This window comes from Furipterus horrens, unplaced genomic scaffold, assembly GCF_987537825.1.
Source record: "Furipterus horrens unplaced genomic scaffold, mFurHor1.1.pri manual_scaffold_7, whole genome shotgun sequence".
NCBI classification, from domain to species: domain Eukaryota; kingdom Metazoa; phylum Chordata; class Mammalia; order Chiroptera; family Furipteridae; genus Furipterus; species Furipterus horrens.
In genome coordinates, this window is record NW_028327177.1 from 33,015,743 (window position 1) to 33,038,412 (window position 22,670).

Below are 22,670 nucleotides of genomic sequence, written 5' to 3' on the forward strand. Positions count from 1 at the left end.
TCTTTTGACAAATCCAAGTAAATGAAACAATATCCATAGAGCTATAAATCTTTATCTATTTGTTAAATTGTTTAGTATTACTAATTGTCTGCTAGGATTCATTGCTGCATTAATTACTTGATCTCTCTTGATGTTTGATACACCATTATCCTTTGGTACGTTTCTGTATTTTGATAAATATATATTGGTTATAATCAATATATATTGGTTATAATCAATGTCCCTGCATAGTAACTAATAAACAGATCAAGATCTTCATCTAACATCAGTTATTCAACATTATGTTTAATCTTTCTTGACTAATTAGTACATCTGTTTTTCACAAATATTGTGGGGAGAGGAAATATAATATGAAAGAATATGGGGCCCCATTTTATGTCTGACCTTATCTTCTACAGTCCCCTTCCATCCCTCACTCCACTCAGAATTCTTCAGTAGTTCCCTGTTTCACTCCAGATAAAAAGACAAAACTCTTCAACTGGCCCGTCTGTGAGACCTGACCTCTTCTTGTTACCTCTTCAACCTCATTTCTGAGCACTCACTTGCTCATCTGTACTGGCTCTCCTGTTGTTCTCTGAACATACCAAGCGTGTTCCCATCTCACAGTTTCCAGTGTTCTCTTTACAGAGTTGCTCTTGTTGGATACTTACATGGACAATTTACGTACAGTACTTCACTTTGAGGTTTTATTACAAAGGTCACCTTCTGAAAGAGGTCTCATCTTGTATCCTGATTCTGTATTTTCTACTTAGCATTTATCACTATCTTACAAACTACATTTGTTATACTTCTTTGTCTTGTTTATTGCCATTGTTCACCAGGATATTAGTTCCTATGAGTGCAAGCAGAGGTTTTTGTTTGCTCTGGTTTTACTTTATCGCTAGCAACTAGAGTAGTTCCTGGTCCTTGATGAGTGAATGGATGAATGAATGAATGAATGAATGAAGTTAATTAAGCACTTACTGTGAGCTAGGCACCATGCTAAGTGATGAGGATTCAGGGATGAAATACCAGGTCCTTCCCTCAGAAGTGAAATTTGAAGGAAGATGGGTAATTATAGCAGCTGTCTTACTGCAGTGTTGTGTTATGATAAGAGGATGAATAGAATGCTGTCATCACTCGGAGAAGCAGCATTTGAATCAGACTGTGTTGGGCTTCTACAAAGCTTCCTTAAAATGGTAACCCTTTGTATCAGTCAGAAGAGCCTAGGTTGTGCTCTAGGAACAAAGGAGTCCAAATCTCAGTGTCTCAACACAGCAAATGTTTATTTCTGACACAGACTACACGTCCAAAATGGGCTGGGTAGGGAAGCTCAGTGACCCAACCCATCAAAGGCTTCATCTGGATGTACTTCCATTACCACTGCAGCAGTGGGAAGAGAGAGTGGCTAATGGAGCACTGGCATTTCAAGTTTCATTGGTCAAAGCAAATTGTTTCACATGGGGGACTGGAAAGTACAATATTGCTTTCTACTCAGAGGAGAAGGAAAATTCAAAGATACATAAGTAGAATGAATGACTGACATGCCTTTCTGCTCTTTTAAAGGAGTATAAGATATCCAGGTAAAGAAATATTTGAAAGCGTCTTCAGAGAAAGGAAGAACATGGGCAGTCAATAAGTTGTTAAAAAGTATGATTTTAGGGAACTGTGTGTGATTCAAAGTCGTTGGAGCACAGTGTATGTGGGAGTTGAAGACAGGTGAAGAAATTGGAGGGAAAAGGGTTAGACTATACCAAACTATGAAATTGGGACTCTCTCCTAAAGGACATAGAGAAATATTAAAAGATATTCTTCTGGGGAATTTCTTGATTAAATTTTGTGAGAGATTATTCTGCAAGCAGGTGGGGGATGAATTTGAGGGGAAGAAGATTGAACACAGTAACCAATTATAATGCTAATACAGTAAGGCTGGTGAGACCCTCAGAGAAGGGCAAAGGCTAGGAAATAAAGGAGGGGAGCAAAAGGTAGGAAAAGTATATATAGATGGGGTGGGCTCCAGGGCAGAGTAGAAGGCTTAGCAGGAGATAGGACACTTCTTAACACTGAGATCAAATTAGAGGTACTGCCATGGACAGTATTTGCGGTTGAGCATGTGTGTGTCGATTTGTGTGTGCAAATGTATGTGTTGGTATGTGCGGTGAGTTAGAACAAGCTTGTAGTGTAAGCGATTCTTACATAATGATTTCTATTCTCTTTGTGACTTGGTAGACCAGCTGAGGTGCCCAAACTAAAATGAAGGTGGATTGGGGACTTCAGCAGAGCCCTGCAAGTTGAAATAACTACTGAGTCAAATGGGAGGTACAGCTGACTTGGAGGAGAGAGGTTGCTGGGCAGTGTTACGTATTTGTAAAAAATTAGGTTACACATTTTACTGTAAAAATTGCATTGGTAAGCTCATTATTTTTTCTTAAATTGTTTAGAGTTCAGCAATAATTCAAAAATATACACTTAGAAAAATTTTATGTATGTTGTTTGCATTAGAGAGACTCATCAGCTATAATCTAATCCCTGCCCCCAAATTTGGATTAACGTTATAATGAAGACCTATTTATTTCATAACAAAGGAAAATTTCTTAAAATTAGTAAAATAGTTACCCAGAGCTTTTATAAAGTCATTTTTTATGATAGACTCTTAGATAAAGTAGTATAATATTATAGTCACATTTAATTTTCAAAAAGAAAATAGAAAAGTCATTGGAATATTTATGATACTTTTCTTAAAGGTTTTGGAAGACGTTGTTAGGACTGTAGTATAATTTAAAGGATATTTTAAAATTGTGTTTCTTGTTTTCCATTGTATGTGTTAGGCCCAAGGTTATTTTAAACATTTGGGATTTTAAATTATTGCAAATTAAGAATTTGAAGCCTCAAAAGAACCAATTTTATTTAATGTCAGACTCCTGCTGCTCTAGTAGGAACTGTACTGACCTGCTCAATACATGTGGTGGATACGTAGGAGAAATGGTGACATATAGACTTAATTGAAATAATATCAAGAGCTTACAACTCCTGAGGAGATAATAACAAAAAATTGGTGGAAGTGTTGACCTAACGAGATTCTTTTCTTAGAGGATGATTTGGGACTTCTGGTAAAGATTAGACATTCAAATGTCAAATTTGAAAATGAGGACTAGTGCTTAAGCTTTTGTTTTGTTGTTGTTGTTCAGAAGCCTTCCATTTTAGATGGTAAATACTTTTGAGTACTCATTATGGATTTGTGTGTGCCAATACTTACTGACAATAAGACAGCATATGTAATTTGGCATCTGAAAAGTTACCCAAAACCACTTTTGTTCAGTTAGTTAGGTGATGATTGAAGATGGTTAGAAGACCAACTAATAACAGAAACTATACATTTTATATGTAATTAAGTGATTTAAGCTTTGTATAAGACCATTTACTAAGGGAGTTCATTAACTTTCTTAATGAGTATGAGGCCATCAAGTTCAGGTTATTTTTGTCTAAAAAACTATTTGGATTAAATATTGTATCAACAGTAACTGACTAAGCCAGCCTGATGTGACGATACTAAAAACATATAGTATTTACTATTTGGAAATACCATGTTAAGTAGTTTATATGAGTTAACTATTTAATTTAACCTTTAAATTCTTCTTACTGTACTCATTTAAAAAATGAAAAATAGCTTAGCTTGATCAACTAATAAGTGACATTACTGAAAGTTTGTTCTCTAACAAAAAAAAACATAGTACTAGAAGTCCTAGCCAGAGCAATCAGGCAAGAGAAAAAAACCAAAAGGCATCCAAATTGGGAATGAAGAAGTAAAAGTGTCACATTTTACAGATGACAAAATTCTCTATAGAGAAAACTCTAAAGAATTCTCACATATACCCCCCCCAAAAAACTATTCAATATTAGAAAAAATAAACAAGTAAAATGGCAGAATACAAATCAATGTGCAAAAATCCACTACAGTCCTATATATTAACAATGAAATTTCAGAAAAAGAAATGAGAAAATTTCTTTTCCAGTTGCAAAAAAAAAAAAAAAAAAAAAAAAAAATACCTGGGAATAAACTTAAAGCATGTGAAAGACCTATATTCTGAAAACTACAAAGCACTACTAAAAGAGATTGGAAGAGACACAATGAAATGGATAGATATTTCATGTTCATGGATTGGAAGAATCAACAGTTAAAATGTCCATGTTACTCAAAACAATATACAAATTTAATGCAATCCCCATCAAAATCCTACTGTCATTTTTTAAGTAACTAGAACAAAAAATCATCAGATTTGTTAGGAACCACAAAAGACCCCATTTAGCCAAAGCAATCTTGAGAAAAAGGAACAAAGCTGACAGTATCTCACTCCCTGACTTCAAATTATACTACAAAGTAACATTAATTGAAACAACGCAGTATTGGCAGTAAAACAGGCATACATACCAATGAAACAGAATTATGAGCCCAGAAATCCACACGTATGTGGGAAAATAACTGTTGAGGAGTCAAAAACACAATAGAGGGAAAAAAAGCCTCTTTAGTAAATGGTACTTGGTAGAATTGGAAAGCCACATGCAAAAGATTGAAACTAGTCTATAGTTTGTCCCCATATACAAAAATTAACTCAAAAAGGACCAAAGGCCTAAATATAAAACCTGAAAGAAGTAAATTACATAGAAGAAAACATAGGTACTAAACTTATGGACCTTGATCTTAGAGATCATTTTATGAATTTGAAAGGAAAGGGAAGTAAAGGCAAAAATAAATGAATGGGACTATATCAAACTAAAAAGCCTCTGCATGGCAAAAGAAAACATCCATAAAAACAAAAAGTAAATCAACTGAATGGGAGAAGATATTTCCAAACAACAGCTCCAACAAGAGGTTAATATCCAAAATATATAAAGAACTCATATAACTCAACACCAAATAAACGATCCAATTAAAAAATAGGCACAGGATCTGAACAGACACTTCTCCCAAGAAGACATACAAATGGCCAACAGATGTATGAAAAGATGTTCAACTTCACTAGCTATTAGGGAAATGCAAATTAAAACTACAGTGAAATACTGCCTCAGACCTCTTAGAATGGCTATTATCAACAAGACAAGTAATGACAATGTTGGGAGAGGTTGTTGAGGAAAGGGAACCCTCATTCACTGCTGGTGGGAATGCAGACTGGCACAGCCCCTATGGAAAACAGTATGGAGGTCCCTTAAGAAATCAAGAATAGAGTTACTATATTATGCAGCAAACCCTCTTCTTGGTCTCTACCCCCAAAATTTGGGAACATTTATTTGCAAATATATATGCATCCCTATATATTAATTACAGCATTATTCATGGTGACCAAGACATGAAATGACCGAAACATGTCCTTTGATAGATGATTGGATAAAGATGTGGTACATATATATAATGGAATGCTACTCAGTCATAAGAAAAGATGAAATACTGCCATTTGTGACAACGTGGATAGATATTGAAAGTATCATGCTAATAAGCAAAATAGGCCGGACAGAAGAAGTTAACAACCATATAATTTTACTCATATTGGATAGAAAACTGAAAGCAGGAAATGAATAAACAAGAAAAGCAAGCAAAAACTCAGAGACATAGAAAACAATATGGTGGTTATTAGAAGGAAGGGGCTGGGGTTAGTAAAGGGTAGTAGGCAGCCGTCCGTCTCGAGAGACGATGGTGTAGCTTCTTAAGAGTCTATCTGCACTGCCGAGAATGGCTGTGCAGTCCGACTCGGGAGTGACACGGTATCTGTCTCCTCCCGTGTTGAATCGACATCTTACGATGACGCTGGAGTGTCCTCTCCAGTGGAGCTGAAGCTACAGAGCCTGGGCAGGGTGATATGGAGGGTCTGCTGTTGCCCATGCAGCAGACCCCACCTCTTCGCAGCTGAAGGATCCAAGGGAAAGACGGAGTCAATACAGCTTGGCTTCAGGTGCGCTGCAGGAGTTGCCGGTGTTGACTACAACGTCAAACCGCCTTAGGGACTCCGGCTCCGGATTTTCTGTCGGGGTTTACTCCCTTAGCCTTTCCCCTGAAGAGGTATGCCGCAAGGCAGCGGAGGTTTTTTGGAATCAGAGTTTTCCTTCTCTGATGTGCCCTGACTGGAAGATCGAACCAGCGACAATTAGCTCGCAGGCCGACGCTCAATCCACTGAGCCAAACCAGCCAGGGTTTTAGTAAAGGGTAAAGGGAGATAAATATATGATAATGGAAGATGATTTGACTTTGGAGGGCACATAGTGCAATATACAAATTGTGTATTATAGAAATGTACACCTGAAATCTATATACTCGTATTAACCAATGTCACCCCAATAAATTAATAAAAAATAAAAAGTGACAAAACCAGAAAGGAAACAAGTTAAAGTAGGGAAGTTAACCCACCCTTTATCAGGCTCATATTCTTATAAAAGATAGCTTATGGTAATATTTTAAAACTCAAATTATTTTTATTTAAGTTTATATAATTAAGCAGAATGTGGATGTTTTAAGTTAAAACTGTTAACTTATGGAGAATGTTTACTTAAAAATGAGTATTGAGTATCTACTATATGCCACATTGTTTTGTTTGCATTCTTCAGTGAAGAGAAAAGATTCCCGCTCTTGTGTGTTACTACATTCTAGTCAGAAAATAAGCATTAGACTAAATTTAATATGAAGAAAGCTTTTTACTTTTAAAGTAACAGTTGACAGGTCTGAGATAAAAAAAGATTTCTACTATAACACTGGTAATCTAATTCAGTCATTTTGTAGTGCCTGCATCAGATCATGAAAAAATGAAATATTGATTGATGTAAAATGGTTATTTATTTTAAATAATTAATTTGAGATTAAATATTATTGACCATTACTTTGAAGAAGTCTCCTTTCCTCCCTCACACACTGAAGATCCAGCATTCCAAGAAAGCAATTTAATGTCATTTATTATTTGTAATAAAACTTAAAAAACAAATTACAGGCCTAGCTGGTCCATAGTTAAAACAGAATGAAAGTGAATCAAAAAATGTCTTAGGACATATTTTTCTTATGAAAGACATATTTAAATGCAGTCTTAGCCCTTTAAAATACCTGCAAATGTTCATTAGTAAAGATTTAATTTTGTTTGTTTTGTTTGCGGTATATAGGTGTGTGTGTGAGAGTGAGAGAGGAGGGGGAGAATAAAAATGAGAATGAGGATGAAATATACCAGGGCTCCTTAGGTACCATTATTTCAGTAGCTTTTCAGAGTCCTGCCTGTGTAATTGAGGGGATGGACTAAACATTTACATATATTGTTAAAATAGAGTATGTCATTTTTCTCTGTCTTAAATTTTTTCTACTTTCTCTAAGCTATCTAAGTGTTACCATATTGATATTCATTTTTGTAGGTGTCTCTCATATACTAGTCTGAGCACTATATGGTAAACCCTTTTGAATTAATCCTTTTTGTGTGTGAATGCTTTTAGGAGTTAAATAATGGATATGAATAATGGACATAATTATTGAAGTTATAATAATATAGTACAGTAAAAAATTAAAATGTTCAATCACAAGTCATAACAAAGAGCAAAAAATATTTAAGGGCAAACAGAGAAAGACGGTTTTAAGATAAAATCCAAAGCTGAGTATAAAAAACATCACCATGTTGAGTGAGGCATAGGAATGATTTTTGCAGAGGGTAAAATCTCTATTAACAGAAGAGTCCAGTTCTGTTAATAACTAGATTTTGGTACTTAAATAACATGAAAGTCTTTGAATGGCCTCTAAAAAAGTTTTGGATAAAGTAAGGTAACAAAAATGGCACATGTAAGCCCTGGCTGCTGTGACTCAGTGGATTGAGCGTTGGCCTGTGAGCCAAGTGTCGCTTGTTCAATTCCCAGTCAGGGCACATGACTAGGTTGCACGTCAGGTCCCCAGTTGTGGGTGCGAGTGAGAGGCAACCACACAGTGATGTTTCTCTCCTTCTCTTTCTCCTTTCCCCTCTCTCTAAAAATAAAACAAACAAACAAATAAATAATTTAAAATAATAAAAAGTCACATGTAGTTAAAAAATAAACAGTTGTGTGTATGACACTAAGGAAGAATTGTTGGATCAGGTTTTGTGACTATGGCCAGCAATGTGAAAAAGTTGGAAAACAACATTCTTTTTGTTCTTTTTAGATTACTTCAGACAGGTTTTTCATGGAATAAGAGATCTTTACTTTCATAAAATCCCATTTTTTTTTTTATCTGAGCTAAACAGGACAAGTTTAAAGGCAGAGACTAGGGTCATTCATAGCCTTTTTACTACATTCATTTTTAAAAGCCTTATTTGAAACAATGTTTTGGTTTATGATTTTCATATTTTTTTCCCTTTTAGAAAGAGACAGATGGTATGAAAACTGGACTCCCTTATTTAAAGGGAATGTTGATATTTATAACCAAGCTTATCTCCAGCAAGATTTGTTTTTTGCAGCTGTTTTAGGTTGGAAAAAATATTATATTAAAGCTATGGCTTATTATTGGGGGAGGTGGGGATTTTAGGAATGTGAAAAGTGATGATTGATTTTAAATGTGAATACAACGTAAACTGTGATTTTTTCTTTTGCTTCTATATGTGAATTTTTCTTTTTGTATGCTATGGTTTCACTGATCTATTTCCTGAATATATCACACTTGAGAAATAATTTATTCATCATTTTCATATTGTTAGGTATTCTAGGTATTGTAGTAGATTTCCATTACGAGTTATCCTGTTATTAAATAAACCACTTTCTAATTTTTCATTTTGATACTTCAGTCATTTTTATTCTGCCCAGAACATCCTTTTCACTGGGAAATTAACTTTTTCTGTTCTTTTTTATAATTACTTACTATAAGATGTGTTTTCTTTTTATTTTCTATTCTTTGCCTTTATTTTCAATTACAAATAATACTGTTTTTGTCTGAACATATTTTAGAAACTTTCTTTTATTATTTAATTGGAAATTAATTATATTTTATGCTCTACACTTAATGCGTGGTACTCTGTCTTTGGACACAAGATAACACTAGAATGAATGTTGCCTTAATATACATATAACCTTTGTGCATATGTATTCTATATATGCACCAACACATACAAATTTTTCATAGAGTATTTTTATAATAAATATATTGATTTATGTAGAATGAATGCGATAACTGTTTTATGTAGAGATAAACTTATATGAGGTTGGTCCAGAAAAAGTCCAGTCATTATCAATATAACAAAATCAGTTAGCACGACATCACTGTACCCTGGCACCCAAGGAGAGTGGACTAGAAGTGCATTTATGAACAATGACAACTTCACTGTACTGGTCAGTGGGGACAGTAGTTGCCTTTGAGTGAGCATGTGTACTGTGTAGCTATAGCACTCAAAATTATTGAGCAAGTAGAGCAACGAATTTACATCAAATTTTGTGTTAAGCTTATACATTCCTCCACAGAAATTATTCAGATGATTCAGAAGGCCACAGCTATGGGCAACCGGTGACTGGCAGCATCATCATGACTGTGTGCCCACTCATGCATCAGGTCTGGTGCAGAGTTTTTTTGTAAAACATCAAATCACCCAATTGATTCAGCCCCTCTGCAGCCCAGAGTTGGCACCTTGTGACTTCTGGCTTTTCCCTAAACTCAAATCACATTTGAAAGGGAAGAGATTTCAGACCATTGATGAGATTCAGGGAAATATGATGGGGCAGCTGATGGTGATTGGGAGAACTGTGTGAGGTGCCAAGGTGCCTCCTTTGAAGGGGACTGAGATGTCTTTGTCTTATGTACAATGTTTCTTATATCTTGTATCTTCAATAAATGTCTCTGTTTTTCATATTACATGACTGGATACTTTTGTACAGCTTGTCTGTCAAATTAAATAAAGCTTCACTATACAGGAATTACCTTCCTGAACATGAAATATACAAATATGATTATGTCAGACTTGTATATTTTTCCTCTTTAATAATTGAAACCAAAACTTTTATTTAAAAGTTTTTATTTCCTCTTAGCACTCATATTTAAATTATTTACTTTATTATCATGAAGACTAGAATATTGCTTAAAACTATGAAACCAACTATTGCTAGTAGCAAACAAATTAATTATCTTGAGACTTTATAGCTGATTTCTGAATAAATCTTTTAAACTTCAACCTTCATTACACAAAATAATGACTATCTCTTAAATCAGAGAATATGAGTGCCTTTGTAGGTTTATTCCCTGAAAACACAATAATGCAAAATCTATGGGACACATTGAAAGCATTCCTAAGAAGTTTATAGCTTTATAGGCCTATCTCAGGAAAGAACAAAAATCTCAAACAATCAAACTATATACTTAAAGGAACTTGAAAAATAACAAGCACAGCCCAAAGTGAGTGTAAGGAAGGAAATAATATCAGAGCAGAAATAAATGACACAGAATCAAAACAAAACAAACAAACAAACAAACAAAACCCAATACAAGAGATCAGTGAAACCAAGAGCTGGTTCTTTGAAAAGATAGACAAGACTGATAATCCTTTGACCAGGCAATGCATATAGTTAGTACAAAAATCCATATGGCAAGACGTAGCTTTGAGAGGGCATTTTAAATTGAGCAATTATGAGAGCTTACACAGAATGGGGATATATTAGAGCTTTAGCCAGTCATAATTGTGTGAACTCATGATCAACCAGGGCATTTAGTGGAGACTATAAAGTGGATAATTCTTATAAGCAGGGCTGACCTATCTCTGGCATGAAGATTGTGCCAGATCCAGTCTAGAAAAGCTGAAATAAACCCTGATCAAACTGATATTCAAGTAATTTAGTTGGCTCTCCATCCTTCCAACAAAATCCCAAAATGTTTCAAAGGAAGAAAATAATATCCAGACCCTCAACAATATAACATTTATAATATCCATCACCCAATTAAAAAATATATATGTTTCAGGGAGCAGGAACATTTGATACATAACCAGGAGGAAAACAGTCAATTGAAACAGACTCACAACTGACAGAATTGGTGTAACTACTAGCAAGAAAGCTAATCAGTTATTATAAATATATTTTAAAGAAAATATGTATGTAGTATAGAAATGGAAGGTATTGGAATCAAAAGAACTTCTAGTTATGAAAAATACAGTTTCTGAATTTAAAATGCCACTGGATATTAATAGTAGATTAGACACTGCAGAAGATAAAGGTCATGAGCCTGAAGATATTGTAATAAAATTAATCCAAAATGAAAGAGCCTCATTGACTTATAAGAAATATGAAGTGGTCTAATATATATGTAACTAAAGTTCTAGAAACGGAGGACAGAAAAATATTTGAAGAAATCATGGCAGAAAATTTTCTAAATTTGATGAAAACTTGAAATTTATAGATTTAAGAACTCAAGGACTCCGAACCAGGATAAAAATAAACAGACACCAAAACATGTCAAAATTAATTTGATGAAAGCAGGGATTTTTTAAAAAAGTATCTAGAGCATGGGAGGAATGTTAACTGAAAAAAAAATTAAACAGTGTTCATCAAATTATGCCAGCCAGAAGAGGAAGTTGTGACATCTCTCAAGTACTGAAAAAATAGTTGTGCCCCTAATTTCTATACCTAGCAAAAATTTTCTTCGAAATAAAAGACAAAATAAATACTTTTGTATCTAATAATAGGCTGAGAGAGTTTGTTGCCAAAAGACTGGCACTACAAGGATTGTTAAAGGTAGTGTTTTATGAAAAAAAAAAATGAGTCATTGATCTATACAAGAAGTAGAGAGTACTAGAAATAGTAAATATAAATGACATTTTTCTCATTCAAAAATTAAATAAAAATTATTTGCTTAAACCAAACATATTAGCTATGGCTTATTCTGTCTCCCTTAGTTCTTGTTCACTGCTAAGTACTGTCTAGAGGCTAATCTGAGCAAAGTTTTTTTTGTTGTTGTTTTCTTTTTGTTTTTGTTTAAATGGAAGGTAGGAGGATTCATTTGACTATGTAGAACACAGTTGTAAAATGTATGGCAACAATAACCTAAAGGATAGGTCAGGTGGATAGAAATTTACATGGTGAATAGTCACAAAATGAACACTCATGTAACCAGAACCCTGATAATTGCTAGATATTTTGCAGTTGAAGTGTTTTAATTTCTGTAGTCCATAACATTGATGAAATTTGAAGTTTTTTATTGCTTTTTCACTGTATCAAATCTACATTTTCTATTTATCATTTCTCTTTATGAAACAACGTTCTTTAAAAAGGCCAGTGACGAAGCAGTACTTTGGCATCTTTTTGACTGAAATGCCTTATAAAGGCGTTACACATTTGATGAAATAGGGATTAGGGAATAGAAGATGGGAGATAGAATTTGCTACAAACTAGGATTTTTTGGTTTTCTTATTTGTGGTTTGGTTTATATCTGTTACATTCTTTTCTCTACCAGCCTGTTGTTTTAGAAACAAATGCTTTTTAGGATTGTACTTTCTTCTGTATTTTTGTTTACTATGTTTCCATATTGTAAAATTATATTAGTTAATAACCCAGTGCTTTTTCCCATTAACCTTTTTCCATATTGTTTTCTCATATTATTAAATTCAGTACTCTTTATTGTTATACCATTGGTAGTATAATTTGGTGGTGTTATAATAATGTGATTTGCATCAATGTAAATGTAAGTTTTAATAACACAATCTGTTTGAAAACTACCAGCCTGAAATATTCTTTTATTAGTAAAGTGGTGATGATATCACATGAGATTTCAGTATAATGAATGCATTTTTGTATTTGTATGAATTGGATGTCTACTATTCATTTTTTATATCTATTTACTAATAAAGCTATTTTTAGTCAGTCATACAGAGTTTTGAAACTACCTTGAAACAAAATTACCATAAAGGGCATTCTGATGGTTGCCTTGAGTTGTTTATTTTGCCTTACATACTCAAATTAAGCTTACCTCATGAACATGTCTTTCATTGGTTTTAAAAGATGTTTAAAAAGTATGTGGCATTATTATTTGTCCTATCCGAATATACAAGGCTATGTTTTTAGGCATGAAATAATTACCCTTAACCTGAAACATATGCTCATGTATACTAGGTTTATACATCTGAAGGAAATTTAGGAATTGTGTAAAAAGGGAAACAGCTTGACTTTGTCAAGGTCATTCAATCTTTTATTGAAAAGACATGGTGAAACTAAGGTTTTATGTCTTCTGGTCTGTTTGTTTTCCTTCTATGCGCATATTAATACCAAAGGGCAAACGTTGACTGTTTCTTGAAAACCATCTATTTGGCAAACTAGAACTTTCTTTTTTAGTTCATTATTCCTGAAGTAATTAGCTAGAGAGAGAGAGATAAATCTAGGTTACTTTTTGCTCTCTTTAAATAGATTTAAGTGACTTTTCCCAGTATGTTTTTGTTAAATACGGAAACCTAAGTACTTGAAATAGGTACACATTGAAATGACTAATAATTAGCATAAGTAATGCTTGCCATTAAACTGGATCAAGGAAGTTCAGTGAATTATGAGCAAAATTTGAAAAGTTGGACAAGTAACACTGTAAATGTGCCATTTTCTAGTCTTCTCTTAGAAATTGGTAGGGTACATGTAGAGACTCCAAAAAGCTTTTCACTGGACTTCCCAAACTTACTACTGTATTGTCCTAAAACTAATATGTGTTGGAAACTTTGTTCATGTTTGCTTCCATGTAAAGTAAATGTAAATTAAGAAAAAATAAAAAAATTTTACTTCAAGCCAAACTTGATTATAAATAGTGATTTTAATAGATTTAGAGTATATCAGAGCATTTTATCTACACTGAACACAGATATATTTGCATTTAACATTTGGGCTAAACATTAAATATATACTTTTTTCTAGTAAACCTTTGTCTCAAGTAACTTATTGAAAGATCTAAATCATAAGAATTTTTTAATATTATTTTATCACTAAGAAGAGGGAATGCATATTGAGGAATTATGATAAAATAGGTATATATGTTTTTACTTAGGAATTACAGAGATAAAAGTGGATGCCAGCTGAGATATTTGCATCTAGAGCTTATTATTTTCCTCATCAGTTAGCCACCAGTTTTTGGTACCATGTAGATGGAGTTAAGTTTATTATTGTCTATATGATAATTGAAATAATCTTGGGTTTCACATAATTTCCTTAAAATAACTCCATTTAAAGAATTATAAGTATTGAAAAACTAATTTTATGACCTTTAGATCTATAATTCTGTTTTTGATAACTGTCTATTCATGAAAAACAGTCTGAAGGTGGATTGGTTAATGTTCAGAGTATATATGAAACTGCCCTTTCTTCACCTCAAAATCCCAGAAGTCAATGTACACTTGCTTCTCATTCCTCTTGGCTTGTTAAGCTTTTAGCATTCAGTGGTGCAATCAGCCTGCTCTTCTGGTTTTGTGCTAGAATTGTAGATGTTTTTGCTCTTTTAACTTGATTGGCTTTGTATCTTTTCTTGTTTCAGTACTTTGTAATAGTAAAAACAGCATCTGCAGTTTTATTTATTTGGTTCCGTATTGTTGTAACCTTTAGAAATCTTTTGAAAGTAGTATAGTTTATATAAAATATAACCTTTATTTGAAAGAAAGTGTAATTTATGTCATTAATAACTTTTTAAATCAACTATTAAACATTATATCATAGGCCAATTGTAGTTTAACCTATCTCCTTTTACAAATATAATACAAGAAATTACTGCAGTTCATTTCCCATTTTGCTGGATTTAAACCCTGGTAAATAGTAATGGTCATTTCTTTTGCTTAGGAAAATGGTCAGTTACTTGATAAAAATTTCCTCCCTCCCAGACTTGAAATGCCCATTCCTTTGTTATTCATGCAAAGTACAAAATTAAAATAATAATAATTTCATGTGTCCAAGATAAGGCAGAAAGCCTGCAGTGATGAGCATTATTGATGGTATGCAAGGCAGCTTTTTGTCTAGTCTGGGCAGCACAAATTTAATGTGTTTTCAGGTGTGTCATGTGTCCAGATGCCACAACAATCTGTGTATTAAAAAGGCATTAGAATAAAAGTAAATAAAATATTTGTGAGTGCTTCTTGGAAGCAACCAGGGAATTGTGATATAATTATGTTTGGATCAACTAATTTTATTAGGTTTTAAGACAGGTGTATTGCTTTCTTGTTGCAATTGTAAACATTTTTTATGATACAGATTTATAACACTCCTGTACCCTTACCACCTACCTCATATCTATTTCTCCTCTATGTTACCCATTTTTGTTAATGACATTAGTAACTGTCTCACTATTTTGCCCAACATGGTCCATGAAACAGCTGAACTTGAAAACCCTGGCAGGGAGTTGGTGCTTGTTAAAAATGCAGCTTCCTTGACCACTCCCCAGACTTACTGACTGGGTATCTTTGAAGAGTGAGGCCTGGGAAACTGTATTTAATTATTCAATTTTAAAAGCACTGTTATCTTCAGTTCTTCCTCTGCCTCATACCCCCATGTGGGCTGTTCCCAAATTCTAAAAAAGTCAAACACCAAATACCACTTTCTTTCTATTTGCTGCTTTGCTCCCTTAGTGGATTGCCTCATTGATTATTTTTCCTCATCAGTTTTCTTTCTAATCTATTAAAAGGTGTCTGATTTGGTTATCTCACCACGCAATACCCTTTTATGATTTTCTGTTGAGTTCAGAAAAAGTCTAAAGGTCAGACAATTACTGAAAGCTTCCACAATTTAGTCATACTACCTCATTCAGCCTCCACCAAAGGTTCTCACAGCCCCTGCTCAGGCCTTGGTTTTTCTCAAATGCTGGCACACAGAAGAATTTCCCATGAATGTTTTTTTAAAAACTATTGGTTCTCAAACATTAGTGCTCCCCCTCCCCCCACCAAAAGCCAGAAAAACATAAAGAAACGGAAGATTCCTAGACCTTAGCCCTTTATACTGAGTCAGTGGGACTGTGCTGGGGCCCAGGAATGTGCATTTTAAAGAACATCCGAGGGGATGGATGGATCATGTTTTGACAAGGGCTGATCTAGAGCCTCTAGTTGCTGCTTGAGAATGTGTGCCTAATTAAACTCTTGAGGCCTGAGTTTTTCCTCTGAGATGCTTGGTTCCAGCCAGCTGACCCTTTCCAGAGGGACTGAGATTTCCCCATTTTACCTGGGCCACAGATGACTGCTGAGAGGTCTCAGTACTCCGTGCAGTTTTCAGTACCTTTGAGATAAGATATTTCAGGACACTACACATTTCCGTTGCCTTCATTCATTGTCCAGGATGACCTGTTCGGCCATTCGTCTTCCACTGAACTCTTATGCCCATTTTATTCTGTGTTTTATTTAATGAATGAATTAATTAATTCCGTGAACCAATATCTTGATATTCCCATCCCTCTTTATATTTTTCATGCCCCTCTTGAATCCCATCCGTCCTCAAGCAATTTGGTGATTATTCCTTTTACCTCTTGAAATTAATTGAAATCTAATTCTCTCAGAGACACAATTTCCCTGAAGCCGTCTTACGTGGAAGCTGTTCTCCATATACCTGTGGATCAAGAGTCTGGCTGTTGCTTTTTTACTCCCTTATTGCCACCTTCAGATCAGTTACTTTCCCATGCATATAAAAACAAACAAGAGAAGTGAAACGAACAAAAAATCCCAGCTCCTTTGTGGTCCGTTCCATTTGACTATAGTGCCCTCTGCCTCTTTTTACTGTTATCTGTGGACATTCAGGTCACTCTTCAGTAGCTTACAGTCTTCTTTTACCCTCGTCCAAATCCTGCCGCCATTCTGTATGATGCAGTGTTGTTCTGGTCTCTCATTTCCTTAACTTACCTGCCATAATGTTTTCCTGTCACTTTGGTCACCCTGGATCATAACCTGCTCCATCTTAGTGACATTAATCACCTTACACTTTCTGTTAACCTTGGTTCTTCTCTGATACAGTTTCTTTTACTCCCAATACTTTTGTTATTGGGCCTCATCCAAATCTTTTAAGTCCAAAAATTGATTTACCTTTTGTCTAACTTGAAACCCCCTGCTCTCTTCACTTTCTTCCCTAGCTTTAGACTCCATGATACATCATTTCACCCACTTTTTATAGTACCCTAAACTTCTTTGCTCTGACACGCCTGTGTGGGAAAACCTAAACTTTGCTTGCTCCAGTGGTCTATCCCTTCCCTATGCTAGCAGTGAGCAGTTGAGCACTCAGAAAGAAATATATTATTTGCAGTTATGCAGTTTGCTGCTACCAAGATTCATGGTTACCAAATTAATTTGGTCTCTTAGTGCTTCTCATTAATCCTGTTTTCCATAGACAACTTTCTCTGTTCCTTCGCACTCTAAATTCTAGCCTCTGTGCTCTCAGATCTTCAAATTTTCCACCTTCCATTTCACTCTTAGGAGATAATCTTGTTTTCTACTTCATAGTGAAAGTAGTTAACAGACAGAGCTCCCTCTGTGGACTACCCAACCTCGAACCTTACACGTATTTTTAACCATCCATTTTCCTCTTTCCCGTTAAAGTGAAAGATGTAGTCTGATATGATTATTCTTTCAAGTGTGCACTGAATTCTATCCCTTTTTATCTACTTAGAAACCTCAATCGTGTTTTACTTTCCTTTTTGTATCTTCATCCCTCACTTTTTACTGCCTCCTTCCTCTTATTCTGATCAACTCAAATTTCTATCTGTATTCAAAAACAAAAGTCCTCAAGAGTAAAACAAAACAAAGCATAACAAATCACCCTCAACCTCAGTTTGAACTTCTTTACATACTGTCCTTTCTCCTTCCTTTTGTTTATTTTGTAATAGATTTGTTTAGACTTTTCATCTCTGCTTTCTCACCTCTTACTTATTCCTTAGCCCATAGAGGGTCAGTGTTTCAATATGTGTGTCAGGGAAGGAGCAGGGATGATCACCATTGTTAAATGATGTTACGAGGACCTGTAAAACTGATGAATGCCCATTTAATTTAGGTCCAGATGAGCCATTGCTTCTCTCAGCATAGTATTTTTCACATTAATCTCCATTGTTATGTGTTATCAGTTATTTTGCTGAGTAGTATATTACACTGTGTGAATAAACCACTGCTCTTATGTCAGTCAGTATTGGGCTATTTCAACTTCTGGCTTATTTATGAATCAAGATGCTATGAACATCCTGTATAAAGCTTTTTTTTTTGTGGGCATATATATTTATCTCTCTTAGATAAATACTTAGGGGTGTAATTGCTGGTAGCTAACTTTGTAATAAATTGCAAAACAATTTTCCAAAGTGGCTATATGATTTCACACTCCCTCCCATCAGCAATGTATGAGAGTTTCAGTTGCTTCACATCCTCCCAGTATTTTGTATGGTAAATCTTTACTTGAACTATTCTAGTGTGTGTGTAGTGATATCTAAATTTAATTTTAATTTTGCTGATTATGATGGTATTGAGAACTTTTTTATATGCTTATTTCTCATTTGAGTATCTTTGGTGGAATTTCTGTTCCAGGCTTTTAGTCATTTTTATTGGGTTGTATTTTATTTATTTTTTTACACATTCTGGATGCAAGTTCTTTTGTCAGATACAGGTATTCTGAATATTTATTTCCTGTCCATAACTCACCTATTTATTTTGTCATTGTATTTTCTGATGAGCAGAAGCTAATTTTGATGAGGTCCAGTCCATCCTTTTATTGCTTTTATGGTCTATACTATCTGTGTTTCCTCTAAGAAGTATTTGTGTACTCCAAGTTCATGAAAATAATCTCTTTTTCCTAGTAGCTTTATTGTTTTAACTCTTTTTTTAGGTCTGTGATCTATCCTGAATTGATTTTTGTGGATGGTGTGAGATAGGGGTGCAGGTCTTTGTTTTCTCCATAAGGATATAAAGTTGTTCCAGCACTGTTTGTTGATACTGTATTCATTTTAGTCCCATGATATGGCTGAAGGGTTAGTCCCAATGACTAAGATTCTTCTCCTGGAACATGAGTTTTGGGGGTTACACAGATAACCGTCCTGTAGTTTCTTATTAAAAAGGCATTAAAACAAAAGTGAATAAAATATTTGTGGGTGCTTCTTATAAAGGGCCAGGGAATTTTTATATCAGCATTGGCAAGTGATCAGATTTTAGAAAACATCTTTTCACATGTTTTAAGTTTTTACATACTCTTTCTGCAGCTGTAAAGGAAATTAATTTGGCAAGGAAAAGATGAGGTGGTCACTTTGATCCCTGAAAACATTAGGAAGACCACTGTTTAGGCTCATTGAGAGTAGGCTGACAGCTGTAAGAGTTGGGGTGGGTGGGTATGGGGGTGGAGGGATTAATCAGAAAAACAGAAGAAAAACTCATGGACATTGATGACTGGTGGTTTGGGAGTTAAGGGTGGAGGGTGGTGGAGGAAGGTATGGGGGTTGACAAAGACCTGACTTGGAGTGGTGAACATTGTACAGATGAAGTTTTGTAGAGGTTTGCACCTAAATTCTATATAATTTTGTTAACTAGTGTCACCTCAATAAATTCAATAAAAAGGAAAAACTAAAATGCTAACATACAAAGAGTGGTTTCACTTTTAATCATGTTCTGAGAAAGTTATTTTATTGATCATTTATACCTTTCTTATGAAATCTAGAAAGAACAAGTAAAGAAATAAGAAACCTGAAACATTCACACATGTCTCTGCTTCCAAAAAAATGTACTCAATTTGGACTATGACATTAAATACAGATCAAAACACAGGTTATTAAAAAACCCAGCTTAGGACTCCAGAAAATAATCATTTCAGTTTTTAAGGCTAAAAGTTGACAGACCCTTACTTAAGAAAACTCTTCCTTAGGTAAGAAATTATAAATAGGCATAAAATATGGTTGGTTATTACTGGATTACAGTTGAGAACCAACCATGAAAATACAATCTCATGCTAGATGCAGGGATGAAGAAAGTAGTAAATAAAGAAGACACAAGTACCTGATCTTTGTAAACATTACATTTTTTGCAAAATAATATTTAAAAAATTTTCACTGATCATGTAATTAATACGGTGGCCTATTTCCTAGATAAAGCAAGAATCCTTAGTATAAAGAACCATTAATGTCCAAGTTTGCCATTTGTTCTCTACTCATGTCCCAATGCACTGTCAAATCCAGTCTTTAGTTCCATGATCTTGGCAAGCTCACTCACATTTTCATGAATTTACTCATGCTCTTAAATGTACTTTAAATGTCACTTCCATATGCCCCCACTTGTGAAATCTATATTTTAATTTTCAAGCAAGTGTACATAATTCAGATCTCCAGAGATAATTGTACATACATATAGAAATGAAGAAAATAGTCAACTTAAAACAAAATAGTCAGTTTAAAAGACTATCAAAGTGTATATACCTTTGCATCCAAGTAGAAAATGTGTATCTTGTAAATATAGAGATGTCATATGGATGAACTATATATATATATATATATATATATATATATATATTGGTGTTGAGTTGTATAAGTTCTTTATGAATTTGGGGTATTAATTCCTCATCAAATGTATTAGTGAATATATTTTCCCTTTTAATGGCTTGTCTTTTTATTCTATGGATGGTGTCCTTTGCTGTGAAAGAATCTTTTTCATTTGTTGTAGTCCCATTTATTTAATTGTTCTTTTATTTCCCTTGCCTGAGGATATATATCAAAAATAATATTGCTAAGAGAATGTCAGAGATTTTATTGCCTATGCTTTCTTCTATGATTTTTATGGTTTTGAGCCTAACATTTAAGTGTTTAATCCATTTTGAGTTTATTCTTCTGTATGGTATAAGTTGGTCTAATATTACTTTTTTTTGCATGTAACTGTCCAGTTTTTCCAACATCATTTATTGAATAGACTGTCTTTTCCCTTTGTATTTTTTGCCTCCTTTGTCAAATATCACTTGACCATAAAGGTCTGGGTTTATTTCTGGGCTCTCTATTCTGTTACATTGATCTGTATGTCTGTTTTTATGCCATTATCATGCTGTTTTGATTACTGTGGCCTTGTAGCGTAGTGTTATATCAGGTAATGCGATTCCTCCAAATTCGTTCTTCTTTCTCAAGATTTTTGTCTGTCTCTATTTGGTGTCTTTTGTAGTTTTATATAAGTTTTTAGAATATTTGTTCTAGTTCTATGAAATACACCGTTGGTATCTTCATAGGAATTGCATTGACTCTATAGACTGCTTTGGGTAATATGGACAATTAAATAATATTAATTCTTCCTACCTGTGAACATGGTATATCCTTCCACTTGTTTGTATGCTCTTCAATTTCTTTCTTCAGTATCTTATAATTTTTTGAACTCAGGTCTTTCACATCCTTGGCTAAATTTATTCCTTTTTTTTTTTTGAAGCAATTGTGAATGGGATTATTTCTTAGTTTATCTATCTGTTAGTTCATTATTGGTGTATAAAATGCAATTGGTTTCTGGATATTTATTTTGTATCCTGCTACTTTACTGAATTCATTTATCAGTTTTAGGAGGTTTTTGGTGGAATCTTTAGGGTTCTTTATGTATAGTATTATGTCATTTGCAAATAATGACTGTATTAGTTCTTCCTTTTCAATTTAGATGCCTTTTATTTCTTCTTCTTCTCTGATTGCTATGGCTAGGACTTCCGATACGCTGTTGAATGAGAGTGGTTAAAGTGGATGTGCCTTTCTTGTTCCCAGTCTTTAGGGAAATGAATGTAGTTTTCCCCATTGAGTATGATGTTGGCTGTGAGTTTGTCATATATTGCCTTTACTACATTGAATTATGGTCCTTCACTTTGCTGAGAGTTTTTATCATAAATGGGTGCTGGATTTTATCAAATGCTTTTCCTGCATCTATTGATGTGATCATGTGGTTTTCATCTTTCATTTTGTTTATGTGCTGTATCACGTTTATTGATTTGCAGATATTTAACCAACCTTGCATCCCTAAATAAATCCCACTTAATCATGATATATGATCTTTTTAATGTATTGCTAGATTCAGTTTGTTAATTTTTGCTTGAGGATTTCAGCATATATGTTCATTAGGGATATTGGCCTATGATTCTATTTTATTTTGTAGTGTTTTTATTTGGCATTGGAATTAGGATAATGATAGCCTTTTAAAATGAGCTTAGGAGTCTTCCCTTCTCTTCAATTTTTGGAATAGTTTGAGAAGTATAAGTGTTAGTTTTTCTTTGACTGTTTGGTAAAATTCACCTGTGAAGCCATCCAATCTAAGACTTTCCTTTGGTGGTTTTTTTTTTTTTTTAATTGCTTCAGTTTCACTAGTTGTAATCTGTCTATTGCAGTTCTCTAATTCTTTATGATTCAGTGGTGGAAGATTGTGTTTTTTCTAGGAATTTCTTCATTTCAGCCAGATTGTCCAAATGTTGGCATATAGTTGCTCATAATATTTTCTTGCAATCCTTTGTATTTCTTTTGTGTTGTTACTTCTTTTTCATTTGTGATTTTATATATTTAGATTCTCTGCTTCATCCAACCTACTTTTTATTCCTTCTATTAAGTTCTTCATTTCAGGTGTTGTATTCTTTTCTGACTGGCCCCTTTTTATGGTGTCTATGTCCTGTATCATGCAGTTAGCATCCTAAAACCATTATTTTAAATTCTATTTGTGATAACTTGTTTGCTTCTATTTCATTTAGTTCTTTTTCTGGAGATTTCTTATGTTCTTTCATTTGGGGCCTTTTCTTTGTCTCCCCATTTGGCTGCCTCTTTATGT

The 22,670-nt window shown here is 34.0% G+C and overlaps 1 protein-coding gene across 2 annotated transcripts in view; it reads left to right on the plus strand.

Annotated features, from left to right (window-relative positions):
• TRIQK (triple QxxK/R motif containing) overlaps positions 1-22,670 on the plus strand; it is a 67,790-nt gene that overhangs the window by 12,591 nt on the left and 32,529 nt on the right. The window lies entirely within an intron of this gene.